The sequence below is a fragment of the Abramis brama genome (genome assembly GCF_963993115.1).
Source record: "Abramis brama genome assembly, chromosome: 3".
Lineage (NCBI taxonomy): Eukaryota > Metazoa > Chordata > Actinopteri > Cypriniformes > Leuciscidae > Abramis > Abramis brama.
Genome location: NC_139965.1, coordinates 60334878 through 60349381, shown reverse-complemented (window position 1 = coordinate 60349381; position 14504 = coordinate 60334878). Strand labels below are relative to the sequence as shown.

Sequence of the window (14504 nt, the reverse complement as noted above, 5' to 3'; positions counted from 1 at the left end):
TAGGGGTGTGATGATGAGGTCTCTCGATATTAAAAGGTGATGATGTTTCTCGTAGAGGTGAAAAGCTCTCGTGATATCGGAGTTGAGTTTGTGGCAAAACCTTTACAATGAGTGCATTTACAGTGAGGAAAATAAGTATTTGAACACCCTGCTATTTTGCAAGTTCTCCCACTTGGAAATCATGGAGGGGTCTGAAATTGTCATCGTAGGTGCATGTCCACTGTGAGAGACATAATCTAAAAAAAAAATCCAGAAATCACAATGTATGATTTTTTAACTATTTATTTGTATGATACAGCTGCAAATAAGTATTTGAACACCTGTCTATCAGCTAGAATTCTGACCCTCAAAGACCTGTTAGTCTGCCTTTAAAATGTCCACCTCCACTCCATTTATTATCCTAAATTAGATGCACCTGTTTGAGGTCGTTAGCTGCATAAAGACACCTGTCCACCCCATACAATCAGTAAGAATCCAACTACTAACATGGCCAAGACCAAAGAGCTGTCCAAAGACACTAGAGACAAAATTGTACACCTCCACAAGGCTGGAAAGGGCTACGGGGAAATTGCCAAGCAGCTTGGTGAATAAAGGTCCACTGCTGGAGCAATCATTAGAAAATGGAAGAAGCTAAACATGACTGTCAATCTCCCTCGGACTGGGGCTCCATGCAAGATCTCACCTCGTGGGGTCTCAATGATCCTAAGAAAGGTGAGAAATCAGCCCCGAACTACACGGGGAGGAGCTGGTCAATGACCTGAAAAGAGCTGGGACCACCGTTTCCAAGGTTACTGTTGGTAATACACTAAGACGTCATGGTTTGAAATCATGCATGGCACGGAAGGTTCCCCTGCTTAAACCAGCACATGTCAAGGCCCGTCTTAAGTTTGCCAATGACCATTTGGATGATCCAGAGGAGTCATGGGAGAAAGTCATGTGGTCAGATGAGACCAAAATAGAACTTTTTGGTCATAATTCCACTAAACGTGTTTGGAGGAAGAAGAATGATGAGTACCATCCCAAGAACACCATCCCTACTGTGAAGCATGGGGGTGGTAGCATCATGCTTTGGGGGTGTTTTTCTGCACATGGGACAGGGCGACTGCACTGTATTAAGGAGAGGATGACCGGGGCCATGTATTGCGAGATTTTGGGGAACAACCTCCTTCCCTCAGTTAGAGCATTGAAGATGGGTCGAGGCTGGGTCTTCCAACATGACAATGACCCGAAGCACACAGCCAGGATAACCAAGGAGTGGCTCTGTAAGAAGCATATCAAGGTTCTGGTGTGGCCTAGCCAGTCTCCAGACCTAAACCCAATAGAGAATCTTTGGAGGGAGCTCAAACTCCGTGTTTCTCAGCGACAGCCTAGAGAAGATCTGTGTGGAGGAGTTGGCCAAAATCCCTCCTGCAGTGTGTGCAAACCTCTGTAATTGCAAACAAAGGCTACTGTACCAAATATTAACATTGATTTTCTCAAGTGTTCAAATACTTATTTGCAGCTGTATCATACAAATAAATAGTTAAAAAATCATACATTGTGATTTCTGGATTTTTTTTTTTTGATTATGTCTCTCACAGTGGACATGCACCTACGATGACAATTTCAGACCCCTCCATGATTTCTAAGTGGGAGAACTTGCAAAATAGCAGGGTGTTCAAATACTTATTTTCCTCACTGTATATTGCTCTGTCTTTTACTGCATATGATAATGAAATAAATATGCACTGTTTTCATTTACATCCGCTTAAACTCCATCTCTGCAATTGCTAACGTTCATCTGGGAACGCAACGTGTGCCATTTCTCCAGATTTGTAATGGAAATAATTTTATAAATCTACGACAACACAGGAAAATACATCAATATGTTTCTAAATGTACAGATCGTCTTCAAAATAAAAGTTTAACCCCTCGCTCTGAGTTTGCATGTTTTGATGTCCACATGTTCTTGTTCAAGAAATTACAGTGGATGTTGCATTTCTGTTGTGGCCAAATATTAAGTGGATCTTTTAATTAAATGTTCTTATTTACTTTATTTTGCTCTCCTCACTGACATAAATGCACTATAGTGTCCTGCACCCACCAGTAAAAAATGATATCTGGTGTCTGAATAATTTTTGCTTTGCCTGTATATTCAGCTCCCAGTTTCCCGGTGTGCAAACCCAGCTTGTGTCTCTTCACATCTTCAGTGTGTCCACTACTGTCCACAGATTCCCCAGTGATTATGTGTGCGTTCTGCTTTGTCTTCAGCATTCAGACAGGGCATCATGGCCGCAGTCAGACATGTAGTGAGATAAGAGAGGCAGTGTTATCTGACAAGAGAGGCACTTTGTGGCAAAGGGCGGGGGGGAGAAGGGAGCTCCCGCGGCCTGATTTCCCACATAAATGGAGCTGACTGAATTGTGGAAATAATGGCTCTTCCTGTAATCCGATGCCCTGGGGAACGGCACAGAGAGAACGGGCCACAAACAGGAGAGAGGTGGGATAAAGGATGGCTGTGCCCTCAGGCTTGCATTAAAGCATTCGTCTCCTCCTTAATCCCACAATGCCCATTGCCCCATATAGGTCTACATGCTCACAAAAGCCACAGACATGGACCAAATCAACAACCTGGACCCCATCCACCAATGCAGCTGCACATATAAAACCACTCCCTTCTTATCTAGTTCTCTGCCTATGTGTAGTTTCAGTTGTTGATATGGGTGTAACAATATATCGTGTCACAATATATCGCAATACAAAAATATTGTGGATAGTGACAAATAGGTATTGTGGATATTCACCCAAAATAAGAATTACTGTGTGAGGGAAAAAAATTCCAGTTTACAGAGTTTTAGTGTCAGTAATACATTAAACTACTATATATAATGTTGAATATAATGTATGATAATGCAATGAGGGAATATTTGTGGGTCCTGATAATGCCAAATGTCTTGTTACCAGTAACAAGTGCCTACATTATATTAAATATATCTAGTCAGTGAAAGAGTGCAAGCATATTCATCTACAATAATTCTGTATTTTCAGCTTCAGAATCATGAATATTGTTATTCTGGTGTCTCTATTGTCCTGTGCTTTGGGTTTCAGCACCAAGTCCAAGCCTATTCATTTACACACCAATGTAATACCAGATTTAGCATTTTAACCACCAGTGCATTTTTTGTTAACTTTTATCATATGTCTTGGAGTATCGCAATAATATCGTACTGCGAGTTCAGTATCGTGATATGTATCGAATCGTGACATGAGGGCATCGTTACACCCCTGGTTGTTTATGATCCTTGCATGCAATGCTTGCGGTTGAAGTGCTTTAAATGTAACGTGATGTGGGGACAATTTTCGTCCTTTTCTCAAGAGACATTTCATCTCCAAAAGCACATCAAACATGCATTGTGGCTTTGAGTGCAGGAAATGCGTTCTCTGTAGAGCTGCTGACTGCATGTGGGAATGGTTTTGGTGATCTTGAGCTTGATTGCTGTCGAAAGCATGTTGGCAGGCATGTTTTCGTGTGTTTATCTGGTCAGATGTGTGCTTTGAGGCCTTCTGGCAGCCATTTCCATCAGATCTACCAATGGACTAGACCACCTCAGATTCAACAGTGGTTTCTTGCACATTTCCCCCTCCTCTGTGGGTGAATGTCACGTGCCAGGCTCATATTTCTGTCTGCTTAACTGAATAAATGATGCTAACTAACCGCATGTATTATCTTATTACTGCCATATGTACATTTGACACATTCATCTCTTGCTGATTACAGAATGCTTCCTACATGCTAACTTTTAAACAAGCACTTTCTGTAAAGCTGCTTTGAAACAATATATATTGTTAAAAAAGGTCTATACAAATAAACTTGAATTCAATTGAACATACAGGATTGAGGTGGTTTTTTGCAGGAACTGTTGGGTTGCATGGGTTAAGAAGTAGGAGCGTAATGATACATCGTTATATCGAGATATAAACATCTGACAATGTATTGTTGATGTAAACCATATGACTCGCGATACCGAGTTAGTTTTATCCAAGGCTCAGCTTACTGTATTTATACAGGATAATTCACCCAAACATTTAAATTCTGTCATCATATACTCACCCTCATGTCGTTTCACACCTATAAGATTTCCATTCATCTTCCAAACACAAATGAAGATATTTTTATGAAATCTGAGAGATTTCTGTCCCTCCATTTAAAGTCAAAACTTAAAATTCATGTCATAAAGGCTTCGTAAAAATAATCAATCGAGTGGTCTGATCCAAATCCAAGTCTTCTGAAGAGACACGATGGCTTTATATGATGAACCGATTTACAACACGCATATTGTATTAAACACGGACATTCAAATGCTTGTGTGACGTGTGAAAACAACATGAGAGGGAGAAAATGAAGGAGAGAATTTTCATTTTTGGATGAAATAACCATTTATAGTTTGGGAATAGTCCTTTTGACAGTCTCTCTTGCGATAGAACTGTGATTGGTCGTCTGAAGAGCAGATACGCGCTGGAGCTGCACTTCTCAAAGTGAAAGCAGAGTAACTCACCATATCGCCGTTTTAGTTTTGGTAGTATGATGATTCAAAGCGTTTAAGATTATTATTATTTTTTAATCATGCAAGTGCATTAATCTGCACGGGTGGCGTGTCTAAAAGAGATTTAACGAATGCCTGCATTGAAACCGTGAGTGTACTGCGTTAGAAAAAAATGAAAGTTTACAGAGTTTCAGTGACATTAAACTACTATATTTAAAGTTGAATATAATGTATAATAATGCAGTGGGGCAATATTTGTGGGTCCTGATAATGCCAAATGTCTGATTTTACCAGTAATTTTTTTTACTTACATTATTTATAGGCTAGCATAGTATTTAATATCTGTATTTTCAGGTTCAGAATCATGAATATTTTTATACTGTCCAACTTTTTAATTTTAAACTATCCAAATTCTAATTTCATGTTAAAACACCTAGGCTAGTCAATTGTTAAATTACATACAGAAGGTTCAATAAAATCTTGAAATATTGTAAATTCTTTATGAACTTGTATGTACAACAAAGTTATTGGAAATAGTTAATGGTTTGGAAATAAATGTTATTTGAATTTTTGAATTTGTTTCACTTTTGAATTTTGTTCAAAATATCGTGATTGGTATTGTGAGCTGAGTGTATCGTTACACCCCTATTAAGAAGTGATGCTTGGGAATATCATCTGAACCCAGTTTTATTGAATTGAATGGTCTGCGATTTATTTGTAATAGTAAATTTTGCCCTTAACTGATCAGAGTACTTCAAGCATAAGCTATTGCTGGTTAGTTTGTTTTGTGGAGAACTTCAGTTTCTTATTAGGATACTAATTGTTGTTTGAATGAATGTGTTAGACTCTTTCCATGCGTCTTAAGTCAAATTTACCTTGATTTTGAAATAAAGCAACAATATATTACAGGGCTCCAATATATTCTAGTACCATTGTTCTTCCATAGTATCATACTAAACTGACCGACAGCTTCAGTGGCTATAAAAGGTTACAACCTTTATATAAGTTACTATAAAGGTTAGAAAAGGAGGAATGTTTTTGTTTTTCACATGACGTTGTGACTTCCTACTTTTTTCCAAATATTAGGGAGTGGAAATGGCTAAGTCATTAAGTGCTCCTCTGCTGCCATCTACTGGTTATAGTGGAAATTTCATGTCTTTTTTTTAAATAAGTGTTTGTTTGCCACAAAGTTTTAGTTTTCCTTCATCTTTAAACTTTTAGTTTTACAAATAACATTAAAATCGGATCATATTTAGAGCTTTAAAGTGCTGGAAAAAGTGAATTTCACTCTTAAAAGGTTGTACGAAAAAAAAAAAAAACTTTGACTATTTCTGCCACAATACCATGGTTACAGTTAGCATTGCAATATTAAATCCACGTTGAATGTTGGTTATTTTTGGATTGAAAGTCCTTTTATAACTTGTTCATTCATGGCACGATGTTTCTCCTGGTGCTGTTTGATCTGATATCTGTTGTTTACAACATAATTCTGTGCTGAATTTGAACGCTTCCCACTAGATCTCGCTGTGATGTTATTAATACTGCGGTGAATTTAAATGCTTTCTCACTGGATCTCCCAGCGCTGTGTAGTAACGGCGTCGCGTGATCAAAGATTGGCCCGCAAGTAAACCTATTCTGAGCTCGCGTTGCACTGTCTAGTATTTCTCCAAGCTCATAAACTGAGTAGCGCGGTTTCGTTTGACATTTGATGTTTCTAAAATGCAACAGAAATGGCAGCTCTTATCAGTTGGGCAACATGGTGGTAACACCAGTGCGACCTCTAACACAATTTAGTCGCACCAGCAGGAAAGCCCTGTACTATGAAACTTACTTTACCTCCAAACTGGGCCCAGTCCAAAAAGATTAAATGAAATGAAGCTGCAAAAATGGCAGTAACTCAGTGGTCACCCGATCTGCTGGTTCCTGGTTGTGTGGCTTCTGCCGTTCTACAAAAGATCCCAATGTTACAAGCAAATGGATAAAGTTTTATTTTTATCAAGGTAACTTTTTTTTTATGCCATATTTCAGTTTTATGAATGTGTAATCACAGAGTAATTCAGGCTTTGCTAAGAAACTGTAATTGAGCCTTTAAAAAAAGCCAAATTATGAACGTTTTTGTAAACATAAGTGGACTACAGGGAAAATGAAAATAAAACGATGTTCATTAAACACTGCTTAAAGATCTGAAGGCAAAATTCTGTTAGTTTTACAAATCATATAAATAAAAATGTCTTTTTAGTGTGGACTTGATTTTACCCATCATAAATCGATTGGATTGTGACTGAATGTCAGCCAGGCTGAATGAGAGTTTGCTGAAACATTGCAGAAGTGGTGGTTCTGGGTTTTGTCCGCAGGAAATCAAACTTGAGCCCATTTACTTTTAGTGCACATCACTAGCCTTGTGGTTAACAATTAATAAATGCGAGTTAATCCACAGAAAACAAACAAAGTCAGCCACTACTTCTGGTTCATCCTAATAAAAAATACAAAAAATCTTTAGTTTGATGATTGATTGTGAACATCTTTGGAATAACATTCGCCATTTTTAATTTAATGTTGCCTTTAAATTAGTCCCTGTTCGGTCTCTTTTCTGTTAACAGTGTTGAGCATGCTTGGCTGTGCTTCAGCGTATTTTTACCCTGTATGTGTTAAACCAGTTGATTTTAACAGGGTCTGCTTGTTTTGCCTGTTTTTGGTTGTTCATCATAGCCTGATGGTCAGGATGTGGCAAGCTTGGCTGGTCCGTTCTCTGCAGGAAAGTTTCTTTCCTTTGTGAAAGCATTGTGAAATCATCCTCTTTCGTCCGCACGCATAAACAGCCCATTTGACTGGTGATTTTTAAAGGGCTTTAAAAGCTCTCCTTAGGCCTCGAGTTTCCTTTTAGGGTCACCAAAGCAAGACTCTGAGCAGGACAGGAGAGAACAAGAGGCTGATTCACCAAATAAACCCAGTAAACTGGTCTGGGAGACTTAATCTTCTGTACCAGCTGTTCTCAAACTGGTTTTGACAAACACTTCAGCGACATATCTGGTTTTTACTAAATGACTTGTGCTTGATGGTGGGTTTAACCATGGCCAGTTGATGTGTGTTTGAGCAGACGGCGCAAGCTACTCTTGTTCTCTGTATTCAGAGGATTTTCTTGGTAAGATTACGGTCTCATTTTGAAGCCCCATTAAGAGCGAGTTCTCTCCACTCAGGATTAATCCAATCTGGCACATTCCTGTTGGGAGAATCCTGTCTGGTCCTCCCAGACGCCCCATCTGAGTGAGGACTGCCCTTAATGTGGACTCTCCTGTCCTCATAAGCCCCTTTCACACAGCGCGTTGATCCCGGGAAATTGCCGTAAAATTGCTAGAGTGCCTTCTGTGTGAACGCAAACACGTCCCGGGATCGATCCCGGGATGGAGACCTAGTAAAATTGACGGGATCAGTCCCGGAACGCGCTCTGTGTGAACAAAAGCCGTAATTAATGCCGTAAGAGGCGTGTCGTAGTGATGACGCTGAAGCTGAGATCGTTCTCCAGCTAGTGACGCGGTACGTGATGCGCTAGTTTGTGATCGAATCAGAAAAAAAATGCACAGGCAAATAAGCAAACTTAAGACGCTGCTGAGACATTACGTCACATCGATGTCACGTGTCTTTACGGGATGTGTGTGAACTCACTGATTCCGGAAAATCACTGGCAGTGTGAATAAACCAAAATCAAAGATCCCGGGACACATTAGCCTATCCGTGTGTTTTCCAGAATCTCTGTGTAAAAGGGGCTTTAGTGACTGGACCCAGTGCTCTATTATAGTCAGCTGATCAAATTTTGTATCTTTTGCATAAGATGATAACTTGTTGGCCAATGTTTTTGGTACAATTATGAATGATGCTCCGTGCACAAAATGGCGACCGTTGACGTTTCGAGCTTGAGTGTGTGGGCCAGTACTTCCGGTGATCTGACAGCGAGAGCGAGAGACAACAGCGACCGAGGTCCATTACACAGCGATATTTTTCACATTGAGTGTTTTTAGGATTCAAGAGAGGTGACTTGCCTTTCAGAGGGTGACAGCCTCAGCACTTCATTGTTGTGTGCCGTTATGTACCATGTCGTCACGTTATAACAGATAAGTAACGTTATAACACGTTAAAACAGATAAGTAAAATATACACAAACTTACCCATACAATTTTTTGTGGTACCTACAGTTAAAAATGTAAAATATGTGATAATAATATTGATCGAGCAATTGATGCAAGTAAAAATATATGCGCAGAATTGAGAAAATAGTATTTATGGAGATAAATTGTAGGCAGCCTATCACAGGGCAAACATGTGAATGTTCACGGTGCATTTTATGCAAACAACTCTAATCGTAGTTATAACTCTATTGGGTCATTGACGAATAAGGTTTTTAAAAGTGTAAAAAAAATAGAATGGAGATATAACTATATTTGAAACCATTTTTTAGTTTACTTAGTTTTTTTAGTTTAAGATTTTGTGGTTTGTACAATCAATTAACACTGTTTTTTGTCATTTTTTACAAGATGGGAAAAAATGTCACCAAAAAAGTCATTTGGTTTAACCACTGATTTGAAAGTTAGAAACGGATTTGACATTGATGTTGAGAGAGTATATAGTGTGTACCACAGAAGAAATTAAAACAAATTATCACTGATCTCATAAATGTAATCATTTATTGGACTACTCTAAACACTACAACATATTCAAGTAAAACATTGCACAGGGAAAGGAGAAAAGGGGAAATGTAAAAAAAAAGAGCCTTGTATTTGTATTATTGCAGTTCCTTTAGTTATTAAAAGCAATATTATTCCATTTAAATATTTACTATATCGGTTTTACCGAATGACTTTTTGACACTTCAAAATCTTTAAAATACCTTTATATGTAGTATAATATAATTAAAACCTTTTGGATTCAGTAAAAGAGATCAAGTTGTACTACCTTACATACTTTGGATGTTATATATTTGTTTTTTATTATTATTAAGGCCTTTGGACAAAAAAAATGACCCGTCACGTCATTGACCCATTTACAGTAGGCATAATTGTTATTGCGTATGCAGCATGAGTCAAATACAATCTTCTGTTCGTGAACAGTTGTATTTCATTCATTAATCTGACTACTGTTTTTACTTGCATCAATTGCTCGATCAATATTATTATCACATATTTTACATTTTTAACAGTAGGTACCACAAAAAATGTTATGGGTAAGTTTGTGTATATTTTACACGTAGTAAAATACTGTATGTGCTGCATATAAACACCAGACAGATAATGATTTATTCTATAATGTCTTTACTCATCTCACTTGCACAAAATAAATGCAGTAATAGAAAGCATAGAAACGCACAGGTGAAATACACTGAAAATGATATGCATTTAAAAATTTGGTCGGGTTGAAGTCATCCTCCGGATCTTCTGCATCCACTCATGCCCGTTCCGCAGCGTCAACGGGGAATGCATGAAAGCTGACTTATCTGTTATAACGTGACGACATGGTACATAACGGCACACAACGATGAAGTGCTGAGGCTGTCACCCTCTGAAAGGCAAGTCACCTCTCTTGAATCCTAAAACACTCAATGTGAAAAATATCGCTGTGGTAATGGACCTCGGCCGCTGTTGTCTCTCGCTCTCGCTGTCAGATCACCGGAAGTTTTCACCGGAAGTACTGGCCCACACACTCAAGCTCGAAACGTCAACGGTCGCCATTTTGTGCACGGAGCGAATTGTGTGAATATGTGAGAGCTAGTGTGCTGTTTTTCTAAGGGTGTATTCACACCGGTCTTGTTGGGTTCGAGTGAATCAAACTCAAGTTTGTGTCCCCCCCGTGCGGATCTTTTGGGCCGGTGTGAATACAGCCATAACGAGACCCGGCTGAAGAGGTGCTCTCGCTACGTTTCGAATTCTGTCCAATGAATGGATGACCTTAGCACACATGTTTTTATTTTAATTATGTATTTACAAATTTTAGTTCACTTGAAAAAATGGCAGTGTGAAAGCGAACCACACCAAACAATTGTATTTGGTCCGAACCAAAGCAATTGAACTAGCGGACTTTCCTGATGTGAATACACCCTTAGTGATCTAACTTGCTAATTTTTGCCTGGAAGTCAGTGGGTTTTTTTTTTTAAGATCTGTGGTTAACAAGCTCAAGATATGTGTTTTACTCTACGATGTGAAATCAGTGAGACCCCCTTGTGTGTGTATTTTTAAAGCTTTTTCTTGTCTTGAAAAAGGTGGTTTCTGACATTACACGTCATGATGGTGATTGTGAACAGAAAAACTCATCTACTCACTAGTCCGCTTTTACAGTCTCATTGTGTTTATAAGTAATCATGTTCTTGCTAATTATTCTTACTCAGACTTTCCGAGAGAATGTTTTTTTTTTTTTTTTTAAGACTCAAGTTGTCGGAAGCAATAGTGATGGTCATGCATCCGTGGTGTGGTTCGTTTATAGCCTACATTTAGCTTTGTACTTCTGTGTTTAGACTTTACATTAATAAATGTTGTTCATTTGTGAAGATTATAATGAACAAAAACATTGAATCTTTTGTTGGTCAAAGAACTTATTTTCTGCAATAATCCAAAAGCCAATCAAATAATCCTATTGGGTTTGTGTTGAGGGAACCAGGGTGATGCTAACTTCTGAGTTATAGCAGACCAGTAGGAGAAGTGGTAAAAGAAACGCCACCGATACCAGTAAGCTCAACTATATTTTGTGCATCACTGTTAAATTCTCAAAAGGGGCATTTATTTTGACTGAGCTTTAGATTTTTCATCATCTTTTGTGTGTCTCATAATATTAAGCTTTCCAGTCTGTTATGGGATACAGCTGACTGATAATGGTACAGTAGACATTGCTGTCAAGCCTTGAATACCACTCTCTTGTTGCAGCTGTTAGCATGTAACGTGTGGGATTGGGTGACAGCATCGTAGCAATGTGTCCATTGTATCCCAGCACACCAACTGTCCCCCGAAATCGTGTTAAACCAATTCCCCATAAATGCTCTGGACCTCTGACGCCAAAACACAAGGGTGAAACCTGCTCTTTTCGTTGAGTTCTGGAATAAATACAGTAAAATAGGGGCGTAACGAAACCCTCATGTCATGATTTCATACATATCACGATACTGAACGATATTACGTACGATATTATTGCGATACTCGAGATATGATAAAAGGTTAACAAAAATGTACTGTTGATTTAAAATGCTAAATTTGGTATTATATTGTGTGTGTGTTGCTTGGTGCTGAAACCCAAAGCACAGGACAATAGAGACACCAGAATAACAATATTCATGATTCTGAAGCTGAAAATACAGAATTATTTCAGACGAATATGCTTGCACTCTTTCACTGACTAGATATATTTAATATAATAATGGTAACATCAGACATTTGGCATTATCAGAACCCACAAATATTCCCCCATTGCATTATTATACATTATTACATTCAACTTTAAATAGTAGTACTGGCACTAAAACTCTGAAAACTGGTAATAGTAATTTTTTATTTTGGGTGAACTATCCACGATACATATTGTTGCATTTCAGTATTGCGATATATTGAGGCACGATATTTTGCTACACCCCTACAGTGAAATGAATCTGTGTCTGAAAAAAATAACTCCTGTTAAGTGAAACACCAGTATTCAGGAGACTAATCTATCTTTCATTTTGCTTTCGCAGGATTCCTTGGACTTCACAGCCACATCTTCAGCATTTTTAGGTGGATTTTAACCTTTCCCATCCGAAGACGGCCATGGAATCGGTAAATCCCATCTTTCTTTCTAGTTGCGGCTAATAATGATGGTTTGACTGTTACTGGCCAGTTCCTCGTTTTCGGTGCTACAGTTGGTTATGAGTAAACACAACTGATGCTGAAATATCTGTGTGTCAATGCCAGTGACTTGGTCTGCATTGGGATGTTTATTCTGAATTATCTTGAGATATTGTTTTTAGCTAGTTTGGGAATACTGACTATGGGCTTGGAACTCTTGGTTTTCCCTTTGGTTATATAGTGTGTATGTTTGAACATGCAGGTTTTATATGTGAATGTGTGTTTGTTGGCGCCGATGCTAGTACCGACAGGCAGGTGTACGGCTCAGCTCTGGAATGTGTGTGTTAAGAGCAGGGCTTATTGCATGCCTGGGCCCTGCCTGCCACCGCTTTTGTTAAAGGTTTTTCTTTTTGAGTGTGGATTTGCCTTCTCTCTGTGATGTGTGTGTAGAGGCTGTTGTTTAACTGGGTCACTGCTTGCACTGCTTCCCTCTCCAGCACACAGGTCATGTGACCATGCTTCTTCATCAGTAAGCAGTGCCAACCCATGAGTCTGTAGAGTCTGTCTTTACTTTCCACCATGAAAGCTAACATAGCACAGGCAATATGCTGTTGTGTTCTAAGAAATGCTTGAGAAATGAGTTAAATCACCTAAAAAAATTAAAAAACATCAATGCTTTCATCACTTACTCGCCATTTAAACCAAGACCTTCCTCTCTAGAATACAAAATTAGTTTTAACAAAATTAAGTGCCAAATGCGACAGATAAGCATCATATGACCTGTGCCTTTAGACAGTATTATTTAACTTTGTTGCATTTTTAGTGATATAATCGCACAGTAAATCAATCATCACTGGCTTGTGCAATGACAACAGTCTAGAGAAGTTTTTGTCTTCTTTGCTCCACATGACTTGAGTCAGACAGAGACAGGAGAGAATATGTTGTCTTTAGGCATGTGACGGTACCAAAGTTTCATGTTGCGATAATTACCGAATCTTTTATCACGGTATTGTTAACTAATGAATTAACCAATGTTAACTAATAGAGCTTTACTGCAAAGTGTTACCGGACAATAATAAAGAATCAGAACATTTTCAAGGGCCTTTTAATCTAGCATGTTGTAGTCCAGATTAAAATGTAAAAAATGATGAATAATGAATAAATAGCCTATTTAGTCTTTAAGTATTTGGTGTTGTGATAAACACCACTGTGATTACAAAAATATGAATGGTTGTTAAACATTTAAATAGTTCAGAAGCAGAAAGTAAGTGTTCAATAAGCGATTAAATGTCTCTCGTCGGAGATTGAATGCAGTGTTGTACATTTTAACCATTTGATGGAAAAGTAATCTTGAAATGCATTCCATAAATTCATAATAAATAATTATTCACTGTTTTAAAGTGCCCACAATAACAATACCATGCACGTTCATTATCGTGATATATTGGGCCTTTCTCAATCTGTGTTCTTGTCTGTACTTGTGTTCTTGTGGAACGTCATCTTTTGTGGCCCAAGTACTGTCCCAATACACAAGTTTGCATTTTGGCAAGAACGGTTAAAAATTCTTGACGCCCATTTTACCGAGGATGCATCGGTTGGTAACTTGTGTGAACTTGACGCCAGAAATATCCCAGCATTCATTTCGGCATTCGAGGAAGGACAGGCAGGTCAATACAAGTCGTTTTTCTACAATTTCGTACGCTATTTCATCACTAAATTCACTTCTGAGAACATTTGATGCGAGAAATCAACTGTGTAGATTTCAAATATTGGCATTTTTACGAAAATTTATGGCGAATCGAAAATGTGCTCAAACGTTTTCGGAAGTGAGAATCTCCATAAGTGTTGCTTTATTGTTATGAATATACATTACATTAATCCCTTGAGCTGAGGGTAGGCTTGGGCGATAAAGGCCATGTCCACACTAATACGTTTTCGTTTGAAAACGCATATTTTTCTCTCCGTTTTGGCCTTCCGTCCACACTGAGACGCCGTTTTTATTAATGAAAATGCACTCCAAAGCGTATACATTTGAAAACGCCGTTTTTGCGTTGTAGTGTGGACTGTGAAACCGGAGGGATTTAAAAACGATGACGTAAATTTAGTCGCGTGACGCATATTGTACCAATAGATATTCATGTTTATACCAGTATTGTGCCTGTTATGTGCTGTTCACTTTCACACTGTT

The 14504-nt window shown here is 38.4% G+C and overlaps 1 protein-coding gene across 2 annotated transcripts in view; it reads left to right on the top strand.

The window, feature by feature from the left end:
* The window catches only part of ankrd11 (ankyrin repeat domain 11), a 145426-nt gene that overhangs the window by 30769 nt on the left and 100153 nt on the right, over nt 1-14504 (top strand). For both annotated transcript variants that reach the window (XM_084107543.1, XM_084107542.1), the window contains exon 2: nt 12226-12307. The gene's annotated coding sequence lies outside the window, so the exon portion shown is untranslated. The remainder of the gene's footprint in view (nt 1-12225; nt 12308-14504) is intronic.